The sequence below is a fragment of the Syngnathoides biaculeatus genome, chromosome 6 (assembly GCF_019802595.1).
Source record: "Syngnathoides biaculeatus isolate LvHL_M chromosome 6, ASM1980259v1, whole genome shotgun sequence".
Lineage (NCBI taxonomy): Eukaryota > Metazoa > Chordata > Actinopteri > Syngnathiformes > Syngnathidae > Syngnathoides > Syngnathoides biaculeatus.
The window spans coordinates 9,222,698-9,234,071 of NC_084645.1; the positions used below are offsets into that span (position 1 = coordinate 9,222,698).

The window sequence follows — 11,374 nt, forward strand, 5'->3', positions numbered from 1 at the left end:
CCATTACAGGCTGAATGGACAACTCACTAAGTGCTGTATATTTCTCGTCACTGTTTACAGTTTCACTCTGCTTCAATTGTTCAATAAAGGAGCTATAGAAGGCTCGTCTCCTGGCTCTTGAATAGAGTTTGGCAGGCTGTTAATTCTGTGTTTTACACTGAGCACATTAACACATAGAAAGAACAGTACAATAAGCGTCTCAAAAAATTGGTGTTTGGGCATATCTACGTTGCTAGCGAAGATCTCTGCCTACCTCTCTGCCCCAAGCCAGGGGTGTCAACATAGCAAACACTCTTCTCTCACAAGTGGGTCTTCGACATGGAGGCAGCCAATCAGAGGAAAGGGGACGGTCTTAGACAATGTAAAATGCAATGTAAAAATAAAGACAATGCAGTTGCTAAAGTGATTAAAAGATACGGAGCTATCAAAGGCCCCTTTCTTGACACCCTTATGAAAAAACTTTTTTTTTTTTTTAAATCAAATTGACACTTTTATACCTAGCCCATGTTAGAGAGACACTAAGTGGATGTCTAAATAGCCAAAATACATGACCTTTAATAAAGTTGAGATATTGCAAGCATTTATTGTTGATACTGTTGTTGTTTCCCTAACTAGTAATCCATCAATATGTTGTGTACAGTAGAGCCCCACTATTTTCAGGGCATAAGGATGTGTCATGTTTTCAGTTTTGATTGGGATGGGTGGCTTTGTTTTTCCCATCTTCCATGTCATGTGTGCACCTGTTAGTGTTTGCCCTCCTCCCTTGTTTTGCCCAATCTGCTTCCTCAAGCCACTCGTGTCTTGTTCAGGTGTTTCTTCCTGTCTCATCAAGCTCTGTACATTTATCTACTTATTTTCTTTCAATTCTTGCTCGTCCAATGTCCATGTTGCAGGTTGCTTGTTGCTTTGTAGCTCAATGCGTTTTTTTAAAGTTTGTCATGTTTCTAGTTTAGCTTTATTTAAATCGTCCTTTTCTACGTTGAGTGTTTTGGTTGTTACTTTAAGTTCAATCCTTCAATTTTCTGAGCTGCTTATCCTCACAAGGGTCGCAGGGAGTGCTGGAGCCTATCTCAGCTGTCAACGGGCATGAGGCAGGGTACACTCTGAACTGGTTGCCAGCCAATCGCAGGGCACATAGAGACAAACAACAGTCGCACTCACAATCACACCTAAGGGCAATTTAGAGTCTCTGATTAATCCATGATTTTGGGACGTGGGAGGAAACTGGAGTGCCAGGAATAAAACAATACAGGCACGGGCAGAACATGCAAGCCTCACACAGGCGGAGCTTGGAATTGAACCCCAGTCCCCAGAACTGTGAGGCCAATGCTTTAACCAGTTGCGCTACCATGGCGACTTACTTTACGTTGTTTTTGAAAATCAAATACTTTTTGAGATTCCTCGACTCCTGCCTTGCATCCCTCCTGCCCTGCACTTGAGTCCTACACACCTTGCCTTGCCTTCCTCGCCCTTTACTAGCCCTGACCTTGACAGGATGGGGTCTGAGGGTGAACCGTGAAAATCTGCAAATTGATGCTCGTTATAATTGCCTTGGGGAAAAAAAGAAACTTACCCTGGGAAATAATTGTGAATGATTAAGAGATTTTTTTTTAAAAAAAGTGATGGATCAGGGAAAAAAAATAGGGGATGTGCAGGGGTTTCCACCAATAACTGGGGATAAGCTCCCCAAAATAATTCACAAATAGGTGAATCTGCATATCTCAATCTGTGAATTTGGAGAAGGTCCTGAAATATATTATATCAAGAGCCACTTCAGAGTCATAAAGGCCCTCTGAAGTAAACTATAACTATAACTATAGTACTATAGTTTTTTTAGTTTTCACAACATACTCAAGTTTGACACCCCTACATCCTGGTAGTAATAGGAAGTACGATTTCAACAAACACCAGTTTTGCTCAATTGTTCTGTGTTTTTGTGCTGCTTTAGTCACTCACTATTTGTACTGTCGTGCACAGTCTGCATAACACTGTCATGATCCTGCCGCTCCAGCACAAGCTGTGCGGGTGCGCTAATTGGGAGGCACACACCTGTGCCTCATGCGGGCTGATCATCCCCCGTATATTTAGGACCCAGTGACAACTGGTCAGCCGCCAGTTCGTTGACCTTCATGTCCCGTTCCAGCACTCTTGTTTCCCTGATCGAACCTGTGTGTACCGACCTTCGTCCGTTCTCCGATCAACCTTGTTAGCCTGACTCTTTGACACTTCTGCCTGCATTGTTTCCCCGTGCACCGGACTGCCTGCTCAATCCCCGAACTCTGCATACAATAAACGTGTCTCTTCTTGAACTACCTTGCGTCTTCCGAGTTCCTGCATTTGGGTCCTACCTCTCGTTCCGATGGGACGTGATAAACACCTGCTTTACATTATTTTAACCAATAAGAGAAGGGCTCAATGTCATGTAAAAACACATTTTTTTGGGTGACGATGAGCTAAGAAATATCATGTACTGCCCTGCAGTATGCTTGTGCTCACTCTCCCCCCTCCCTATCTTTTACAGCCCCTGTTCTCAATCAGCCATCACCACTATTATTTAATCCAATTTCCAATGTTCGATCCCAAAGTATTGCAGATCCTCACAGTAGTACCAAGGCCACGTTTCTAGTAATTCTTGCAACTCCTCATTCCCATGATAAACTTTGTGTCACATTGCTCTTTGTTCTACCCTGTGTTCCGGACCCACCTCATTCCTGCCATCAAGCCAATCGCCCAATTCCGTTTGCTGCCTGCCAACTATCCACGCCGCTGCCTGCCTACATATCCAGGATTACCTCAATTACCTTTCCTTCAATAAACTGTGCATCATCTTCCATCTGCATCCAGCCTCCTCTTTTGTCCTCCGCTCTTACATAACAAGAAAGGTACGAAATCTGTATGTTGTCTCTCATTAAACCTAGTTGAAATCTCCGGTACCACTTAAACCTAAATACATCAAAACAGCAAAGTGTGTTATTTCCAGGTCCACTGTGTAGAAATCCATCATTGGTGTCATTGGGAGGTTTTACAGCCTTGCTTAGGCATGAACCGATGCATGAGCATGCTTACTCATAGACAGGGCGATCACTGGTTATAATGCTTCATAGAAAATACAGCATGAAGGCGCGCCAATAAAGTATGTCCATCATAGACAAGTAGAAGAATGTGGGTAACCATGTGCATATGAATTATCTGCATGGAAACATAACGTATTTTCATACAGTTGTAGATCCACTCAAAATCACAGAGGATTTTGTTTTGCCTGGTTTAATATAACCAAAGTTAAAAAAATCAGCATAATTAAGAAGCCATACACTTCGATTCAGCTCCACACAATAAGCTGTACTATGTTCCCTATTGGTTGTGTGTCGGTTGCAATAAGAAACCAGTGTACAGAGGATTACTGCAGAGATATTAATTTTTACCTTTTTTTTTCTTCTTTGAATAATGTCCACACACTTTCATGTCATTGATGCACTATAACCGTCTTGTTAATCAAAGTAAGGTACACTCATGCAACATGTTGAAATAGTTGAAATAGTTCTCTGTCCAAAAACATGTCATGCAAACCGTGGAATGGATTTCTTTTACTTAAACAATCTGTAAAATAAAAATGATAACCATTTATCTGACATGGAAAACATTAATAGTAAACTTTTTCACTGTCCCAAAAAATGAGAACAAACTCTAACAAGGCACTTTTCTTCTATTCATTTTCCCTCACTGGACCACTGATATAGAGGTCATGTAAAAGCTTGTTCATCAACAAATCATGAAAAAGTTACAAGGGACGCAGGCGCGCAATAATACAAAATTTGCATTCATGCTAGTCAAAGGTAATGAATCATTCATGACAAACTGACTATGAAATAAAACAGCACACTTCCCCCAACCCCAGTCTGTCTGGTGGCCATCCAGGCCACCAAATGTAAGGCGTCCGGCCAGGCAGGTCAGGAGGTTGGCCCAGACGCCAAGCACCAGGAACCCCAGGGGGTGATTCGGGCGGACGTCCTCGAGGAGGAACCCAACAGCGAAGCAGGAACCAGACGGGAGAATGCGACTGCTCCAGACGAAGACCTCCCAGGACGTGGTCGTGAAGCGGCCCTGGATCGGTTGCCACCGAGGCTAGGTCGTGAGGCAGTCAGGGACTGGTCGTCACCAAGGCTAGGTCATGAGGTGGCCGGGGAAGGGTTGCCACCGTGGCGTGGTCCTCAGACGGCTCCGGACCGGTCACCATTGAAGCAAGAGAGGGATTCGGCAGCCGTAAAGACAGCGGCAAGGGGAGGCTGCAGGGTGGTAGGCATCGGGACAGGGACGTGAGGCGGCCATATACCTGTTGCTGTCGAGACGGAGTGGGGAGTGGCCGCGGACTGGACACTGTCTAGATAGGAATGTGAGATGGCCGAATACCTGTCACTGGCACCGGAACAAAGGGGACCGTAATGTCATCGTTGCTGGGTCAGGAACATGAGGCGGCCGATGATCTGTCGCCACCGCCAGGACAGGAATGTGAGGTGGCCGACGAGCCTTTCCCACCGCCAAAACAGGAACTTGTGGCGGGCGACGAGCCTTTTTCCCCCACCGGGACAGGTACTTGAGGCGGCCAATGAGCCTTCGCCACCACTGGGACAGGAACTTGAGGTGGCCGGGGACCGGTCACCGTTGAGACGGTAACGTAAGGCGATCGCATACTTGTCGCCACCGGGACAGGAATTTGAAGCGCCCGAGCACCGTTCGCCGTCGCCAAGACAGGAACTTGAATTGGCCTTGAGTCATCGTCGCCACCGCCTGAACAGGAGCATAGGATTTGGAGAATGGCACCTGAAAAACCACAAGCCGCGGAACGATGCGTTGTTGCTCTTTTGGTTTCTGACATGGCACACCTGAACTGGGCACTTGCCCATGACTGAGAGTCGGCGGCTTTAAACTGAATCCGACTGGCTCAGAGTCAGGGATCTGGTGGGGCACTGGCAGAAACTGGGGGGCATGAGTACATTGTTCTTGGGAACAACATGGAGCGATGGGAATGATAAAGTCCTCCTCCTTTTCACTGGAGAAAAATAGTTTGTCTTGTCTTTATCTAAATCGACTCCATCCTCTGAACTTAAGCCTTCTGCAGATAGTTTTAATGTTTTAGTGTTGTTCATTGTGGACAGCGGCTATGAACAACTCCCTAAAGCAGCCCAGCTCGGCTCCGTGATAAGCCACCTCGGCGCCGAAAATGAGCCAAACCGGCGCGACGTCCGCCGGTCACGGCTTTGGTAAAGGGTGTGCGTCGGGCTTGCGGCGGCTCTGGAGAACGCTGCCGACGATGCGCCCCAGCTCGATGGTGTTGTCCATCACGTACTGCAGCGGCTATGAACAACGCCCTAAAGCAGCCCGGCTCGGCTCCGTGCTAAGCCACCTCGGTGTCGAAAATGAGCCACACTGGCCAGCTGCGATGAGCTGCGATGGCTCATCTCCGCCACGGAAGTGGATTGGACGGCGGGGCAGTTTGGCCGTGATCGCATATCATCTGAATATGGGTCGAAACAATCAGGTAATATTGCCCCGGTAACTTCACTCGGTTGTGTGATGTTCTCTTCTTCGAAAAGAGCTTCGGTGTCAGAAGGATCATGTTCGTCTCCCCGAGTAGGATCCACCACATGTTTTCAATGGCGAATGTCCGGGTGATGTCACGGACAGAGGATGCAGCCAATATGGCGACCACTTGGATGTCGTCAAATGACATTTCTGCAACTTTGCACAAGGATGACGCGCTCTCCGCTCATATTTAGTTTTCCGTATAGACATTGAAGTGAATACTGATATATGTATTTTTCATTACAATATCTATTCTAGAATATTTATAGGGATGATACTTGACCTTTAAGTTGAAACAGGTTAGATAGAAGACGCAATGTGGTTGGTGAAAATTAAGTCTCTTTTCTGAAAGAATGTACAACAGGTTTGTGTGGTCCATAATCTCCTGGAAAGGCTTAGCAGCACCCTCCAACCAGTACTGCCGCTCCTGCATGGATATAACGGTGGATAGCAGCTCCCAACTACCAAAATCATAGATTTAGATGGATTAAGGTGGGGTCAGACGGCTGCGCAGGAGAGAAGACACTGGGTGATTGTTGCTCACTGGAACAGGATGGCCCCCACTCCTGTATCTCCTGCATCGACCTCTATGATAATGGTGGATTAGGGTGTGTCAAAATAGGTAACCTAATGAATAACTGTTTGACCAAGAAAGGCTCATTTGGTATCTGGGGACCAACTGAATGGCACTTTAGTGGATGAAATCCTCATTAGAGTTTCTGTCATACTACTGTAATTCCATCTGAATTGCCTCTAAAAGTTGGCAAAGGTAAGAATCCTGTACAAGTGCTTCCTTGTAGTAGTAGTCAGTCACTTGATCACAACCTGGATTTTGGCTGAATCTGCCTCCACAATTAACCCCAAGAATTGTACGAATGTAGTATTAAATTTAATGTTTTTTGCCTACCATACAACCTGCTTTCTAACAGGTGTAGGATGATGCAAATGTATTGGGTGTGTTCCACAGGGCCTTTTGAAAAGATCACCTTGATATAGAAAATAGAGCTTGCTTCTCATGTCCTTGAGTACATCATTGATAACACATTGGAACACAACAGATGCATTAGTGAGTCCAAAGGTATCATGTAATATTCAAAATTTCCCAAACACCATCTTCCACTGATTTCCCTCTCTTATCTTCACGAAGTAGTAGGTGTTGCACAAATAGAATTTTGTAAAAAAAAAATAGAGAAAAAACACTAACAAAACAACAACAAATAACATCCACATAGTGGATTGCCAAAGTTCAACAGGGAACACACACTGAACAAAATAAGTTCAAAACAAACAAATGTAAGTGCTATGAAGAAATAACAAAAAGACTTAGCTGCATAAAAAACAAAATGATAAGTAGCAAAAGGAGGACAAGAGATACTAACATTACTACCACAAAAAGAGATCAAAGCTACAAACAAAAGCACCAGATCTAATCCACACAAGAATAGAAAAAAAGTGCAGACTAAGAGAAAGCAACCGCAAAAGAATATCTTCACAAGTTTGACAAACAAAAGACAAAGAAACAGAAATGTTCTCACAGTTGATTGAGAAACCACCAGAAAATTACACTAAGCATGATACACAAGCACAAGTCAATGGTAAAGAGTAGGGATTATTTTCCCACTGTGCCCTGTTTGTTCCATGCTTATACAAGTTGATGGGAATGCAGGCCAGGTGTGCCCAGGTTACGACATCCAACCATGACAGCAACTGAAGGAAAAAAACAAACAAACAAGAGAACAGGAATGATTACAGGTTCATGACAGATGCACTGTAAATATTAAGATTCATCTGAAGAACAGAACTTTCAACTTTGACTATCTTTCCATGGTTCTGGATGAGAGTTGTGATATATGGGAAACATGTGCAGCGAAACATCTTCTTACGGCAGACCTAAAAATCACAGAGGAGAGGAAAATTCATCAGGAAGGGATTTCAGAGGTAAGTGCAAAATGATATTTTTCTGCTATAGGTGTGACTACTAAAATGAGCACACTCAAACTCAAACTGCAATGTAAGATCCGATTTGTGCATCACACATACAGTGTAGGCATATACAAAAAACTTGCTACTTCTCTCAAGCCGAATAAGAATGTACATTTTCACTTACATGACAGCACTGAAAGAAGCCACAGGTGATAATCTCATCACCTCCAAAAGTATTAATTCATGTTGGAATCATTGCATGTAGAAGTTGTCAAATTTCAATTTGAAGTCTTCAAGACAGTTCCAAGTGAAATGAACATTATCCCATATCATATATACGGTGGCCTGGAAATGCAAACAAAACCCTTTTACATTTCAGAAAACAAATTAACAAAAGCCAAAACAAATTACAAGTGACACACCCAAGCAAGGGAATGTACCATTGAGTTAAATACCCCAAACAAAAGCAGCTCTATGTGGGGCACAAGCAAGTGCAAACTGTAGGCCAGTCTCAAGCCTGCATCAGGGCATCTGTCTTAAAACTTTGCCAAACAAATATGAGCGTTCATTTAAATAATTCTATACCAGATCAGGTTCTGTTTCCACTTGGTCAATAAGTAATGGTAGTGTTTTTCTCTTAGAGGTTTTCACACATTTGCATGTGGTACCATCAGTCAAACAATTTTGTCGTAAAATTAAAAAGTTAAAATTAATTTTAAATGTCAAACAAAACAACAACATAATGAGCACAACATCTACATTCTACAAATATTGTTATGGTGGCAAGACAGTAAAAGAGTACTGCAAAAACAATGTAAAACTTTTATTCTCTCCAATAAATGTAACTGTTCAACCAGTCCACTGCAGAACTGGTTGGCAGCCAATTGCAGGGCACATGCAGACAAACAGCTGCACACATAATCACACCTAGGGGCAATTTAGAGTCTCCAATTAATGTTGCATGTTTTTGGGATGTGGGATGAAACCAAAGTGCCCTGAGAAAACCCACACAAGCACAGGAACAACATGCAAACTCCACACAGGCAGGCCGGGATTGAACCCAAGTCCTCAGAACTGTGAGGCCAACGCTTTCCAGCTGATCCACTGTTCCACCCATATGCAAACAATAAAAGGTAAATAAGGCAAAGGATTGGTGCTGTCATGATCCAGCCGCTTCAGCACGAGCTGTGCGGGTGCCTGCGCGGCTGCGCTAATTGGTAGGCGCACACCTGCGACTCATGTGGGCGGATCATCCCCTGTGTATATATAGGACACGGTGACGACTGGTCCTCCGCCAGTTCGGTTGATCTTCATGTCCCGTTCGTGTGCTCCGGTATCCCTGATTGAACCTGTGTGTACCGACCTTCGCATGTTCTCCGACCAACCTTGTAAGCCTGACTCCTTTGATCCTTCTGCCTGCGTTGATTGTTCACCTATGTACCGACTCCTGCCTGTCCGCTCATCTGCTGTCTTCGTCCGACGTCACAACTACCGCTGCTGCGCCGGACTGCCTGCTCGATCCCCGACCTCGGCATACATTAAACGTGTCTCTTCTTGAACTACCTTGCGTCTTCCGAGTTCCTGCATTTGGGTCCTACCTCTCGTTCAGATGGGACGTGACAGGTGCAATCGATACCCATTTATTAAACTAAACTGATCTATTTAATTTATTCTAAAGCTAGGTTTTATTACATTCACCATTTAGGATGATTAACCAATACTTACCCACTATGGAACCCAAGGCTGAAAAATGTATAACAAACTCAAATTCTTGATGAATGTTTATTGTATTGTTTCAATATCTAGTTTACCAAGAACTACATTATTGCAACACTAACTTGTGTATTACTTGTATCCATGAATGAATGAATGAAAGAATGCCATTTATTGATATTGCAGATACATTTTATAATGAGATAGGAGATCTTCCCCTGTATCAGTCCTTACATAGATATAAGGTATAAATACATACAAATACTAATGAGCAAAAATAGATGTGTAAAATCAAATGTATAAAATGTATTGCACATGACGTTTAAATCAGCATGCCTTCACATTAATAGGTCAGCTAGAGAACATATGAGTGGACTTGAGGATGTAATTACCAGGCACAATGCATGTGATTCTTGTTTGTGTTGCTATTGTTAAATAAAAAATAATAATGAAAAGTTCAAACTGTTATGGCCAGATGTGAGTCTGACAGTACAAAGTCTCGAGTTGGCAGGTCAGCTGTCTAGAACGTAGGCTTAGTGTCATGTGGAGACAAGATACAAAAAGTAGAACGGTGCCAAGAATACCCACAAGGGAATAAAATTGGCATTGACTAAACAGGCTTGACAAAATGTAGTTGCCGCAGCACTTACCCAAACAATGTGACAAATGATTGTCGAGGAGCCAGGCATTGTGATGTTCTTCACCAATGTAGGTGAAATGAATTAGCAATGAGGAGCATTCAAGACTTGAAGGCAAAAGGCAGGTTGGGGATGTTTAAAAAATGGATGGCCTCACTGAGGAAGGCTTTCGTCTAATTTCGGACTAGCCAGCAATAAGAGCTTGAGACTGGATCCTCAAGGGTTTAGACATAAAATTATCTGCTGAGGGGTGTACATATGGGAGCTTTAAGAATAAAAGTAATGGCGTTTTACTCGCTACCCAAATGGGGTACATTATGAGGCAACCTACTAACGCATTCGTCAATACAGGTAAAAGCACTTCCTCCTAGTACAGGTAAATGGTGTAATCTGACCGGAACAAAAAACCCGTAGGGACTTTTGACATCTAGTGTCTTTTGTTTAATACAGAAGACCACTCAAGATGACATCATCTGTTTAGATTTCATGTTTACGTACATCATATACCTGCGTGAATAAATAATATACACATTATTGACTTTTGTCTAAAGAATGAATGAATGCTATTTATTTTCATTACACCGCTGTACAATGAGACAGGAGAACTAAAAAGACAAAAGAAATTAAGAAAACTAAATTTTAGCTAACTTGCCTTCAAACTGGCAGCATGGTGTAGCATGGTTGCCACCCAATCGCAGGGCACATAGAGACAAACAGCCGATGTCACAATCACATCCATGGGCAATTTACAGTGTCCAATTAATGTTGCATGTTTTTGAGATGTGGGAGAAAACTGGAGTGCCCAAAGAAAACCCATGTAGGCATGGTGACAACATGGAAACTCCACACAGGCGGGGCTGCGATCGAACCCTGGACCGATGCTCTACAGCTGTGCCACCGTGCCACCTGATTCCAAACAATACAGTTCAAATCCTTTGGGTATTGTTCCCATTTAGTTTTCATTTATTTTGTCATCGCTATAGAGCTCGCGCACCTATGTCACCTACGTCACGTGCCTGGCCATACTGCCAGTCAAGCAGAGCATTGGTCAATGCTAAGTCGGTTGGAGATGACACGAAAATACGTTTTATAGCACGATGCCCATAGTTTTGTCCGATACCGGTAAACATTTACAAGGTGATGATAAATGAAGGTACGTGGAAAAATGAGACACTTGGCGTAGAGGATGCATATTTAATGCCGGAGTCGATGTTTTCACCGATAAACAATTGGACTGTTAACCTGCTTCCGCTTGTATTGGACAACTGGATCTACACATGTATCTGGTGAGTAAGTCGTCGAAATTTACACGCAAGAGTTTGAAAGCGTAGAAAAGTCTGGACGCATACAAATACTTTGTTGCTGGATCTGTTCTTAAGGGGGAGACGGCTCATGAACAGGGAAGTGAGTTCGGCTACACGTTAACTGTTGTCGAAATCTATCGATCTTTTCAGCTAGTATTCAATATAAAAACCAATATTTAAATAAATGACCCCAGGTTGTACAGAAACTCGGATTCA

At 43.4% G+C, this 11,374-nt stretch overlaps 1 long non-coding RNA gene across 1 annotated transcript; it reads right to left on the reverse strand.

Moving 5' to 3' along the window:
* Window positions 1–6,544: 6,544 nt before the first annotated feature.
* On the reverse strand, window positions 6,545–8,377 carry LOC133502278 (uncharacterized). The gene is made up of 4 exons (XR_009795424.1): window positions 7,944–8,377; window positions 7,688–7,848; window positions 7,383–7,470; window positions 6,545–7,287 (listed from the first exon to the last, which is right to left on the reverse strand). It is a non-coding gene; the product is annotated as an uncharacterized LOC133502278 (long non-coding RNA).
* Between the last annotated feature and the right edge of the window lie 2,997 nt (window positions 8,378–11,374).